General features: G+C 37.2%; 1 pseudogene; it reads left to right on the top strand.

Annotated features, from left to right (window-relative positions):
- The first annotated feature begins 10299 nt into the window (after nucleotides 1–10299).
- On the top strand, nucleotides 10300–11664 carry LOC119540979 (annotated as a pseudogene).
- Nucleotides 11665–12554: the final 890 nt, after the last annotated feature.

The following is a 12554-nucleotide window of genomic DNA, read 5'->3' as shown; positions in this document are numbered from 1 at the left end:
CCCTTAGAGATCTAAACATTTGCACTAGATCCAATATACACTTACCCCTCCACCAAAAATAAACATACAAAAAGATGCTTAATAAATGGAATATATTTTACATATCAATAAATACCAAATTATTATATTTAGCAGAGTATTTATTTTATTCTGGATGTCTGCTCCTCCAAACCCAATAGGCACATGTGCAGATACACACAGGGTGTTTGTTCCCACCACTTCTATTAAACACTGTAGCCATTGTGAAATGGTACAAAAGAGAAATGAGTTCAAATTGGACAGGATGAAATAAAATAGTCCTTATTCATATCTGATATAATCATGCACATATAAAACCGTAGGGGGGAAAGCTACTATAAGTTTAGCAACATCATAGAAACAAACCCACACACACTCCCACACCCAGAGTCACACATAGACATACACATAGATACACACAGACACATACACACAGAATCAGACAGACACATGGACAGGGACACAGGCAGAAAGACACACACAGACATACACACTCAAAAGTATTTGTTAATCCTCATTCAAAAAGATCTTTTTTTTTTCTTTTTTTTAATTTGTTGGGTAGAAAATAGCTTGTGTTTCTTTTAAGGATTTCTTTGTATCTATTTTCATGAGTGTTACATATTTGTTTTAAGATTTTGTCTGTAATTACTTTGTTTCATTTAAACTTGAATTTGGAAATATCCCTTTTTGTACTACTTTCTGAAAGAATTATTTGTGTAGAATTGGCATTGTTTCTTTCTTAAATGTATGCTAGAATTTACCACTGAAAACAACAGTGCTTTGAGGATTTTTCCCCTATGGGAAGTTTTAAATTGTAAATTCTATTTCTGTAATAGATATAGAGCTAAGAAATCATTGATGTATTTGAGTTTAAATCTATCTTTCTATTTGTTCCAATTTCCTCCATCCTTTATTCCTGTTTTTCCTGCCCTTTTTCTATTTTAAAAAGTTATTATTATTATTTATTAGTTTGTGTTACATTATTAGCTTTACACCTATTTTTATTTTGAGCAGTTGCTCTATAATTGACATGCACATTTAAGTTATCAGACTTTACCTATAAATAATATATCAATTCACACCATAAGAACATTACTCTTTTACACTTTCATTTCTCCTCTCCTGCATTTGTAATTCTCATACATTTTCTTTTCAAAAATGACATTTGCCCCACAATATTTCATCAGTATTTTTGCTTTAAACCATCAATTATCTTTTAAAGAAATTAAATAGAGAGTGAACATTTATTTTATATTTACCTACATATGCAATTCTAGCACTCTTCTTTCCTTTGAACAAAGCCACATTTCCATCTTTCTCCTGCCACCTGAAGAACTCCCTGCAAAAATTTCTTCTAGTGCTGGTATCCTGGTTAATTCTCCTTTTTTTTTTTTTTTTTTTTTTTTTTTTGGCTGTAAAAGTCCTCATTAGCCCTTGATTTTGAAGTATATTTCTCTGAAGGTATGTATTTATTTTTTGGCCATTTTTGTTTTTCTTTTAACATTGAAATTAGAGCACTCTTGCCCTATTGTCTCCTGTCTTCATATGCTTAAAAGCAAGGGCAACCCTGAACAGAAGCCTACCACTGACTCTCTACCTGAATGTTTGTCTTAGTTTTGCTAGGCTGAAATCACAAAGACCCAAGCTAGCTTTGGTTTGAATAACAGGAATTTATTCTCTCACAGTTTCAGGGGTTAACTTTTTCCTGTGATCATTCACATTCTGGCTGGCCAGCATTACTTGGGGTCCTGGGATTTTCCATCACATGGCAATGTCCTCTTTTTTTTTTTCTTCCAGGTTCCCTTGACTTCTGGCTCCTCACTGTGACTTTTTCTCAATATGTCTGAATTTCTGCTTATAAAGGACTCCAGTAATCTGGATGAAGGCCCAACCTCATTCAACTGGGCCCCACCTTAACTAAAATAATATCTTTAGGGATCCTATTTACAATGGGTTCACTGTCACAGGAACATGGATTAAGTAGATGTCTAAATTGGGATACATAGTTTAACCTACTACAGTGTTCAAGGATATTTCTTAGGATTTTCCATTTGTTGAAACTAGAGCTAGAGTGGTGGTGGAGGCTGTAACACATTTGGTCGGAAGGGAAGATCTAGAAGTGTGTTGTCTAGATATACAACCATGGGTTCTCATAACCTATGCAAATTAGGTCTTAGCAAAAGAGATCAAAGTTCTGACCTTATTCATAGAAGATTTTAGGATAAAGAGAGTTAGTGATATTTTTGAAGATTGATGAAATAAATGATAACCAAGAAAAATTATAGATGTAGGGAAGGAGAGCTGTTGCAGCTGAGGAGAAAACTGAACTGTGTAGTTTTCAATTTAGGAGAGTCCTGGAAAACAGAGACTGATGAAAGGGGACTCACGTTGTCTTCTTTAGCTATTCTTCAAAATATGCCAATAGCAAGTTAAAGTTTTAGCTACCTTCCCATAGGCATTGGTTGGGGCTAGCAGTGTAAGCAAACTCACAACAAAGGGCTTGATGCTCAAGTGTGCCCAGTAAAGGACTATGCAATTGCCTGTGATAACTCCAGGGCTAATGAATTTAAACTGGTTTGTAGGACTTCCAGAGTAGACATTTTCTCTTTAAAATCAAGAAAGAGTCAGAATTATTTGTCTCAAGAGGGTTAGGCTAATAATAGCCCCTTAAGGTAGCAGAATTCCTGAATGGAGTTAAACAGTTCCTGCGAAGAAGTTGGTAGGGTCTCTGAAAAGAACAAGCAGACCATTTTAGTAAGGAGACCCTGATATTACTACTCACTTTTGATAGGATGGTGTTTGATAAAAGAGTTGTAATACCTCATTAGATGCATTTTTTGAGACATAAGGTCAAGGAGCACTTTTTACAGTGTAAAAATTAGCATTAATTATATGGGCAATATTTAAGCACCAGAAGGAACCTTAAGAAGGAAATCTACATATGTTAAAAGCAACAACTACTAAATTTTTAAATTTAAGTGAGCAGCTATTAAATATTGTTTCAGCAGGTTCAGGTGAGAGATGAGATGATAGATTGAACAACCAGTTAAATTTAGGACATTACTACGGTCCAGGAAGAACTTTAGAAGCACATTTGTTCAGAGAGAGAAATAAAAATGATGACATAAAAACAATGGAATATTGAGAAACTGCGAGAAGGAGTAAAGTTGTGAGACATGTAATGAGGTGAATGGATCCTGTAGACAACATTTTGAGTGAAGTATGCCAGAAACAAAGGCAAACACTATAATGCCTCACCAAATGGACTAACGACAGTGTGTAAACTCAGGATTGAATCCTAGAGCACAGTCTAACAGGGAAACAATTATTGTAATGTTTCCTAGATTGTAAGCTCTTAAAGCAGTCAAATCTATTCCTGAATTGTAATGACTATCTGTAAACTCTGAGATGTTGATCCCTTTGTGTATAACCTGATTGGTCTCTGGAACGTTGAGTATCTGTGTGACACCTGAAACTCAGAGCTAGAGCTCAGCAGATATGAATGTCTGTATTAACACATATGGCAACTGTTAAAAAAATAAAAAAATTAAAAAAGAGCCCAGACTTCAATTAGAGATATGAATGAAGCAGATCTGGTTAAGACTAGGGCAAATCAGGCCAAAGGGTAAAGGCTGAAACTGACCAAGTGTTAAAACTTCAAATTCCATGTAAGACCAAGGGAAGAGATGTTTATTTGGTGTAGGATCCATATTTTCTAAACAATGTAACTTCTACCATCAGCTTGGTCAAACACCACAATTACATGGAACTTTGAATAGGAAGTGAGATATGGTAGGTCTGTATAGGTTAGAGTGAAATAGCAACACATTCCAAAGTAATTTGGGTGGAGAATAAAAATATATATGTGGGGCCGCCCTGAGGAGCTTGGGGAGGATGTGAGGATGTTGTACTCCCTCACATGGATTGTTGCTGATGTTCTCACAAACACTGGGGACTGACAGCTTGATATGCTGAGCCCTCTGCTTTGGGGCTTGCCCTATGAAGCTTGTTACTGCAAAGGAGAGGCTAAATCTGCTTATAATTGTGTCTAAGAGCCTTCCCCTGGGTGCCTCTTTGTTGCTCAGATGTGGCCCTCTTTTTCTGACTAAGCCACCTTGGTGGGTGATCTCACTGCCCTCCCCCTCCATGGGACCTGACTCCCAGGGGTGTAAATCTCCCTGGCAACACAGGATATGATTCCCATGGATGAATCTGAACCTGGCATCATGAGATTGAGAACATCTTGACCAAAAAGGGTTTCAAAATGAAATGAAATAAAGTTTCAGTGGCTGATAGATTCTAAATGGAGTTGAGAGGTCACTCTGGTGGACATTCTTACTCACTATACAGATAAACCCTTTAGGTTTCAATGTATTGGAATAGCTAGGAGTAAATACCTGAAACCATCAAATTCCAACCCAGTAGCCATGACTCATGAAGATGATTGTATAACAATGTAGTTTACAAGGGGTGACAGTGTGATTGTGAAAACCTTGTGGATTGTACTCCCTTTATCCAGTGTATAGATGGGTGAGTAGAAAAATGGGGACAAAAAGTAAATGAAAAATAGAGTGGGATGGGGGGGATGATTTGGGTGTTCTTTTTTACTTTTATTTTTTTATTCTTATTCTGATTCTTTCTGGTGTAAGGAAAATGTTCAAAAATAGATTGGGGTGATAAATGCATACCTATATGATGGTGCTGTGAACAGTTGATTGTACACCATAGGCTGTATGTGAATATATATCAACAAAACTGAATTTTAAAAAAAATAATGACATACAATATAAAAATGAATTTTTGAACATTATTTTGTTCTCTTTCTCTTTCTCCCTCTCCCTCCATAAATAATTCAATCTTTCATACTACTGCATCTAACCAATATTTCTACTTTATGCTTATTTTTGAAAATGGGGGTTAAGAATTTGACTTGATTAATATGGTAGATTATTCTTTAGTTCTTCATAGTATCCTCAAGAATTTTTTTTTTTCATTTTTTTTTCTCACTTGGTACATGTATCTCTTTGTTTAGCTGGGCTGGGAGAACTGTAAAGACTTCACTTGCATGTCTAGCAACTTGGTCTTCCTCCATTCAGTATTAGTCTGTGTTTATTTGCAGCATGACAGTGGGATTTCCCAGAAATAAAGTGAAAGCTGCAAAGCCTCTTAGATTTTACCTAGACTGATACCCACTGCAACATCATTCTCATTGCACATTTTACCTTGAGAATTTACTGGGAATAAGAAAGTATAGGACATGATGATTAAGAGCAATGTGTTGGACTGAGACAAAAGTAAGTGTGTGCTCCAGTCTCCTTATTGCTAGCTGGGTATTCTTAGACGATTTTCCTCTCTTATAAAATGAGAATTACAGTGGTTCATGTTTAAAGGAATTTGGATTGCTTCATCAAAAATGTTTCAAAGCAAATATAACCTCATGTAATATATTTTATTTTTAAAGTCCTAAAATAGTCAACCTCATCAACAACTTGTTTAAGCAACTTAACATTTTTTTCAATTCATTTGTCTAAACTAAAGCATATGATTTTCTGCATGTTACGTTTCTTTTTGTAGGAAGAGAACAAATATATTCCTTTGCATCCCCACCGTCCATGACATGACTTAAAATAAAGAAATGGTCAGGGATATCTCAACCACTGTTATTGTAATCCATGGGATTTTAATTATGCAATGATCAGTCACTGTTATTTTACTCTGTATGATTTAATGGAAAAGTCATGCTACATGTCATTCATTTAGCATTCTAGAAATATTTACTATTTCTTAATTTTGAACAGAGAATCATTACTTGAGAGAACACATATTGTCTTTAATTCTGTCATGTGGGTAAGCACATATGCAAAAGCATGGCATACAGCTTCCAAGCTCCATACTTAGGCAAGCACTCTCCATGCAATTATTATAGAAACTATGAGAATATTTGAGGGCTCACTTGTGTTCATATGGCAAATATAATGCTATTATTCATTTCTCACCTTTGAACTCAAAAGATAAATACAAGTATGACTGAAAACTGACAGTAGAATATTTAATTGAATAATGAAATAGTGTAGCAACACATCAGCAAAAAGAGCAGTTATTTTGAATTTACACAGATTCAACAATTATTTACATTTACTATTTTATATTTTTGGCTTTACTGCTTTATTCCTCTCTCTTTCATTATATACATTGAAACATTTAATGCTGTGTTTGACCCCTAAATGTTCCATAATGCATTTCCCAAAAATATGTAACCATGATAGAATTTTCAAAATCATAAATTAAAACACTGACATAATACTTTCATTAAATCACTTGTATGAATTCTAATTTCATCAATTTCCCATTAATGTGCTTATTAACTATTTTTGTTTTCCTCTTGCAAATTCTAATGCAGATCCGATGCGTTATATTTACTTACCACGTACCTTTTGTTCCTTTCATCTGCATTTCTTAGCTGTTCCTTGGCTTTCATGACTTTGACATTTAAAAATTTTAAGGGCCAGTTATTTAATAGAATGTTCCTCAATTTAGTGTTGTCTCATGGTTGCTAATGATTTGATTCAAATTATGAATTTTTTCAGCAATTTTACAAAAGTGATGATGTGTCCTTTTCAATGAATCATATCAGGAGGCACATGCTGTGAGATTGTCCCATTGCTGGTGAAATTAACTTTGATGATTTGCCTAAAGTGATATCTGCTAGCTTAAGCCACTGAAAAATTACTATATCCCCTTGTAAAAAAAAACAAAAAAACAAACAAAAAAAACAAACAAAAAAAAGAGTAATTTGTGAGGATAGTTACTTTATATGTATGCAAATTATTTTATTTATACCTAAATAAGTATACATTATAATTGTTGAATTATTTTATTCATATGTATATAATATTTTTCTAACATTCCAATGTAACAAGAAAAGGTCATTGTAATTTTCCTCCTTTCAAAATTTCTAACTCTGTTTTCCAATAGTGAGATGGTAATCTGCCATTATTCTCAATATATTTATACATTTGCTCAATCTCCAAATACACACAAAGTAGTTTCTTGATAGTTATCCCAAACTACTGTGAAAACAAACCTTCTAACTATATTTCCATGTTTGTTTACAGTCTTTTTTGGCTTGTTTGTAGAACAGATGATATACAGAAAAGTATTGCCTTCAAAACTTAATTGGGTTAAGCTTTTCCTCCTTTGTTTGTTTGTGCTATTTATTTGTTTTTGTTTGTATTTCATTTAAGTATTTATTTCCTTAACTTAGTTTATTTTTGAGATTAATAATAGTATGCTTCTAAAATTCAAAACTATTTATAGATCAACTCAGTGATGTAAACAGCTACTGAAAACCTCTCCCCAGAGATTCAGCAAATAAAAGGACAACTCTCACTTGTTCAGAAATCTGGAGGGAGGTAAAGACTGGAGAAGGATCCCACAAATGTTAAAAGGAGTGCTGCATTGAAAAGAAAATACAGGAAAGAGAGGTCTGGAGGAGGGTACAGAATTGAAAAGTATTAATAAGAGTAAGATATAGGAAAAAAAGAGAGAAAAAAATAGATCTGATGAATAAAAACCAAATGATAAGCTGACTAAATTAAGAACTTCCCTTACAGTAATAACTTTGAATGTTAATCGAGTAAACTCCCCAACCAAAAGACACAGATTGACAGAAAGGATTATAAAATATGATCCCTCTATATGCTGTTCACTCATTTTAGACACATAGATACAAATAGGTTGAAAGTAAAAGGAAGGAAAAAAATATTCCATGCAAGTAGTAACCAAAAACCAGAGTTCTCAATGAAATAAAAAATACCGTAAGAGGTTTTATGAACAACTGTATGCCAACAAACTAAACAATTTGGATGAATGGACAATTTCCTAGTAACACACGAACAATCTAAATTGACTTGAAGAAATAGAAGACATCAAAAAACCAATCAATCACAAGCAAAGAGATTGAATCAGTCATCAAACATCTAACAAAAATGAAAAGCCCAGAACATACTGGCTTCACAGACAAATTTTACCAAGCGTTCCAAGAAGAATTTATATCATTCCTGCTCAAACTCTTCAAAAAATTGAAAAAGAGGAAAAAGGACCTAACTCATTCTATGAAGCCAACATCACTGTTATACTAAAGCTGGATACGGACACTACAAGAAAATAAAACTTCACATCTGTCTCTCTAATAAATATAGATGCAAAAATCTTAAACAAAATACTTGAAAATTATATTCAACAGCATATTAACAGATTTATACACCATGACCAAGTAGGTTTTATCCCAGGTATGCAAGGATAAAATTAATGTAATGTAATACACCACATTAAAAAAATAAAAAATTAATGTAATATAATATACCACATTAAAAAAATCAAAAGGGGAAATCCATATGATCATCTTGATTGATGCAGAAAAGACATTTGACAAAAGTCAGCATCCTTTCATTATAAAAACATTTCATAAAAGTAGGAATTGAAGGAAATTTCCTCAATATGACAAGGCCATATATGAAAATCCCACAGCTGGCATCATACTCAGTGGTGAGAGACTGAAAGCTTTCCCTCTAAGACCAGGAACAAGACAAGGATGCCGACTGTCACCATTGCCTCTTGACATTGTGCTACAAGTTCTGCTAGAGCAACTATGCAAGGAAAGGAAATAAAAGGCATCCATATTGGAAAGGAAGAAGTAAAACTGTCACTATTTGCAGATAACATTATCCTATAGTTAGAAAATCCTGAAAAAAGTGACAAAGTTACTTGAGCGAACAAATGAGTTCAGCAAAGTGACAAAATACATGCTCAGTAGGCAAAAATCAAAGGCATTTCTATACTCTAGTAATGAGTTATCTGAGGAGGTAAGCAAAGCAAAAATTCCATTTACAACAACAATGAAAAGAAATATCTAGCAATAAACTTAACCAAGGCTGTAAAGTGCTTGTGCACAGAAAACTATAAAACATTGCTAAAAGAAATGAAAGAGGACCTGAATAAATGGAAAAACATTCCATATTCATGGATTGGAAAGCTAAATGTCATTAAGATGTGAATTCTACCCAAAATTCTACCCAAACTGATCTACAGATTCAATACCAATTCTAGAATGCAATACCAATCAAAATTCCAACAGACTGCTTTGCAGAAATGGAAAAGCTAATTATCAATTTTATTTGGAAGGGTAAGAGGCCTCAAATAGCTAAAAACATTTTAAAAAAGAAGAATGAAGTAGGAAGTATCATGCTTTCTGACTTTAAAGCATATTATAAAGCCACAAAGTGGTCAAAACAGCATGGTACTATCATAAAGATAGACATATTGATTAATGGAATCAAATTGAGAGTTCAGAAATAGACCCTCAGGCCTGTGGCCAATTGAATTTTGACAAGGCTCCCAAGCCCACTCAACTGGAACAGAATATTCTCTTCAATAAATGGTGTTGGGAGAACTGGATATTCATAACCAAAAGAATGAAAGAGGACCCTTATCTCACACCCTATACAAAAATTATCTCAAAATGGACCAAAGACCTAAATATAAGAACCAGGACTCTAAAACTCCTACAAGAAAATATGGTGAAATATCTCCAACATCAAGAGATAAGCAGTAGTTTCTTAGACGTTACACCCAAAGCACAAGCAGCAAATGAAAAAAAAAAAAAAAAAGATAAACAGGAACTCCTCAAAATTGAATACTTCAGTGCTTCAAAGAACTTTGTTATAAGGGTGAAAAGGGAACCAACTTAATGGAAGAAAATAATTGGAAACCACATGTTCCAGTTTGCTAATGCTGCCCTTATGCAAAACACCAGAAACAGATTGGCTTTTATAAAGGAGGTTTTTTTGGCTACAAATTACAGTTCCACAGCCACAAGAGTGTCTGAACTAAGGAATTAACAAGAGTCTACCTTCACTGAAGAATAGCCTGTGGTGTCTGGAACACCTCTGTCAGCTGGGAAGGCATGTGACTGGCATCTACTGATCCTTTGCTCCTGGGTTCTGGTTTCAGAATGTCTTTGTCTAAAATGTCTCTGTGCTTGTCTATCTTAGCTTCTTCAGCTCCTATCCATCTAACCCTTTTGGGGTCTTCTCTTAGTTTCTCAGGAACAAACTCTGAGCTAGCATCTTCAAATGACTCCAAGAATATCCAAGTGTTTGTGTCAGTGTCAGCTCTTACTTCTCTCCAAAATATCCCTCTCAGTTGCTCTGAGGTCCTTCTGCCTGTGACTCTTTTGTAGGACTCTAGTGATTTAATTAAGACCCACCCTGAGTGAGCATCATGGCAACCATGACAGCCACCACCAAGGTCCCAGAAATCTGTGATATGACCAGTATCGAATGCATTGGTGCTCACTCCCACATCTGGGGGTTGGGGTTGGATGATGCCACAATGGGCTTCCCAGGGCATGGTGGTGTAGCTGGTGGCCCAGCGGGCGGCAGGCGTGGTGCTGGAGATGATCCAGGAGGGGAAGATCGCTGGGCAGGCAGTCCTCATCACCCGCCAGCCGGACACGGGGAAGACGGCCATGGCCATGGGCATGACCCAGGCCCTGGGCCCTGACACCCTGTTCACAGCCATCACCGGCAGCAAGATCTTCTCCTTGGAGATGAGCAAGATAGAGGCGCTGACAGAGGCCTTCCGGCACTCCATCCGTGTCTGCATCAAGGAGGAGACTGAGATCATCAAAGGGGAGGTGGTAGAGTTCCAGATCCAACGGCTGGCCACAGGGATGGGCTCCAAGGTGGGCAAGCTGACCCTTAAGACCACAGAGATGGAGACCATCTATGACTTAGGCACCAAGATGATTGAGTCCCTGACCAAGGACAAGGTCCAGGCTGGCGACGTCATCACCATCAACAAGGCCATGGACAAGATCTCCAAGCTGGGCCGCTCCTTCACGCGCCCACGTGACTGTGATGCCATGGGCTCCCAGACCAAGTTTGTGCAGCGCCGCAACCGGGAGCTGCAGAAGTGCAAGGAGGTGGTGCACACTGTCGTTGCACAAGATTGATGTCATCAACTGCTGCACCCAGGGTTTCCGGCTCTCTTTTTGGGTGACACAGGGGAGAGCAAATTGGAAGTCCGTGAGCAGATCAACACCAAGGTGGCGAGTGGCGTGAGGAGGGCAAGTCGGAGATCATCCCCGAGGGCTGTTCATCGACGAGGTCCACACGCTGGACATCAAGAGCTTCTCCTTCCTCAACTGGGTGCTGGAGAGTGACATGGCACCTGTACTCATCATGGCCAGCAACCACAGCATCACCCAGATCTGAGGCACCAGCTACCAGAACCCTCAAGTCATCCCCATCGACCTGCTGGACCAACTGCTCATCGTCTCCGCATCCCTACAGCGAGAAGGACACAAAGCAAATCCTTCGCAAGGAGAAGGACGTGGAGATGAGAGAGGACACCTACACGGTGTTGACCTGCATCCAGCTGGAAACCTCTCTGCACTAGGCCATCCCCCTCATGCTGGCCGCCAGCCTGGTGTGCCGGAAAGGAAAGGGCACGGAGGTGCAGGTGGACGACATCAAGCCGATGTACTCGCTTCTCCTGGATGAGTTGTGCTCCACGCAGTACATGAAGGAGTACCAGGACGCCTTCCTCTTCAATGAGCTCGGGGAAACCACAGACACCTCCTGAGCAGGATGGCACCCCCTCCACCCCAACCCCACCTTCTACGCGTTCTGACACTGTAACTGTGTATAAAATGGTTCTGAAAAAACAAACGGAAAAGACCAACCCTGAATGGTCAGGGTCCACACCTCCATGGAAATAGCTACAGTTGAGTGAATCATATCTCCGTGGGAAAAAAGCCTAATCAAAAGTTTAATGTCTGTCCTCACAAGATTGCATCAAAGAACGTGGATTTTGGGGGACATAATATATCCAAACCAGCACACCACATACCTGATAAGGTTTTGATATCCAGAATATAGAGAAATTCTACAACCCAACAATAAAAAGACAAACAGCTCAATTAAAACATGGGCAAAAGACATGGATTGACATTTTTTCCAAAAAGGAAATACAGATGGCTAAATAACACATGAAAAGATGCTCAGCTTTACTAGCTATTAGGGAAATGCAAATCAAAACCACATCTCTCACACCTACTAGAATGGCCACGATTAAACAAACAGGAAACTACAAATGTTGAAGAGGATGTGGAGAAATTGGAACACTTATTCATTCCTGGTGGGAATGTAGCATGAGGGTGGTTTGGCCATTTCTCAGGGAGCTAATATAGAGTTGCCTTACAAACTGGCAATCCCATCACTTGGGATATACCCAGAAGATCTGAAAGCAGGGATGCAAAGAGATATTTGCACACCAATGTACATAGCGGCATTATTCACAATTGCCAATGAACAGAAACAACCTAAGTGTCCATCAACAGATGAGTGGATAAACAAAATGGTATATGCATATGACAGAATATTATTCAGCAGTAAGAAGGAATGAAGTCTTGAAGCATGCAACAACATGGATGAACCTTGAGGATATTATATTAAGTGAAATAAGTCAGACAC

Source organism: Choloepus didactylus, chromosome 7 (assembly GCF_015220235.1).
Source record: "Choloepus didactylus isolate mChoDid1 chromosome 7, mChoDid1.pri, whole genome shotgun sequence".
Classification (NCBI taxonomy): domain Eukaryota; kingdom Metazoa; phylum Chordata; class Mammalia; order Pilosa; family Megalonychidae; genus Choloepus; species Choloepus didactylus.
This window is presented reverse-complemented; position numbering and strand designations above follow the sequence as displayed.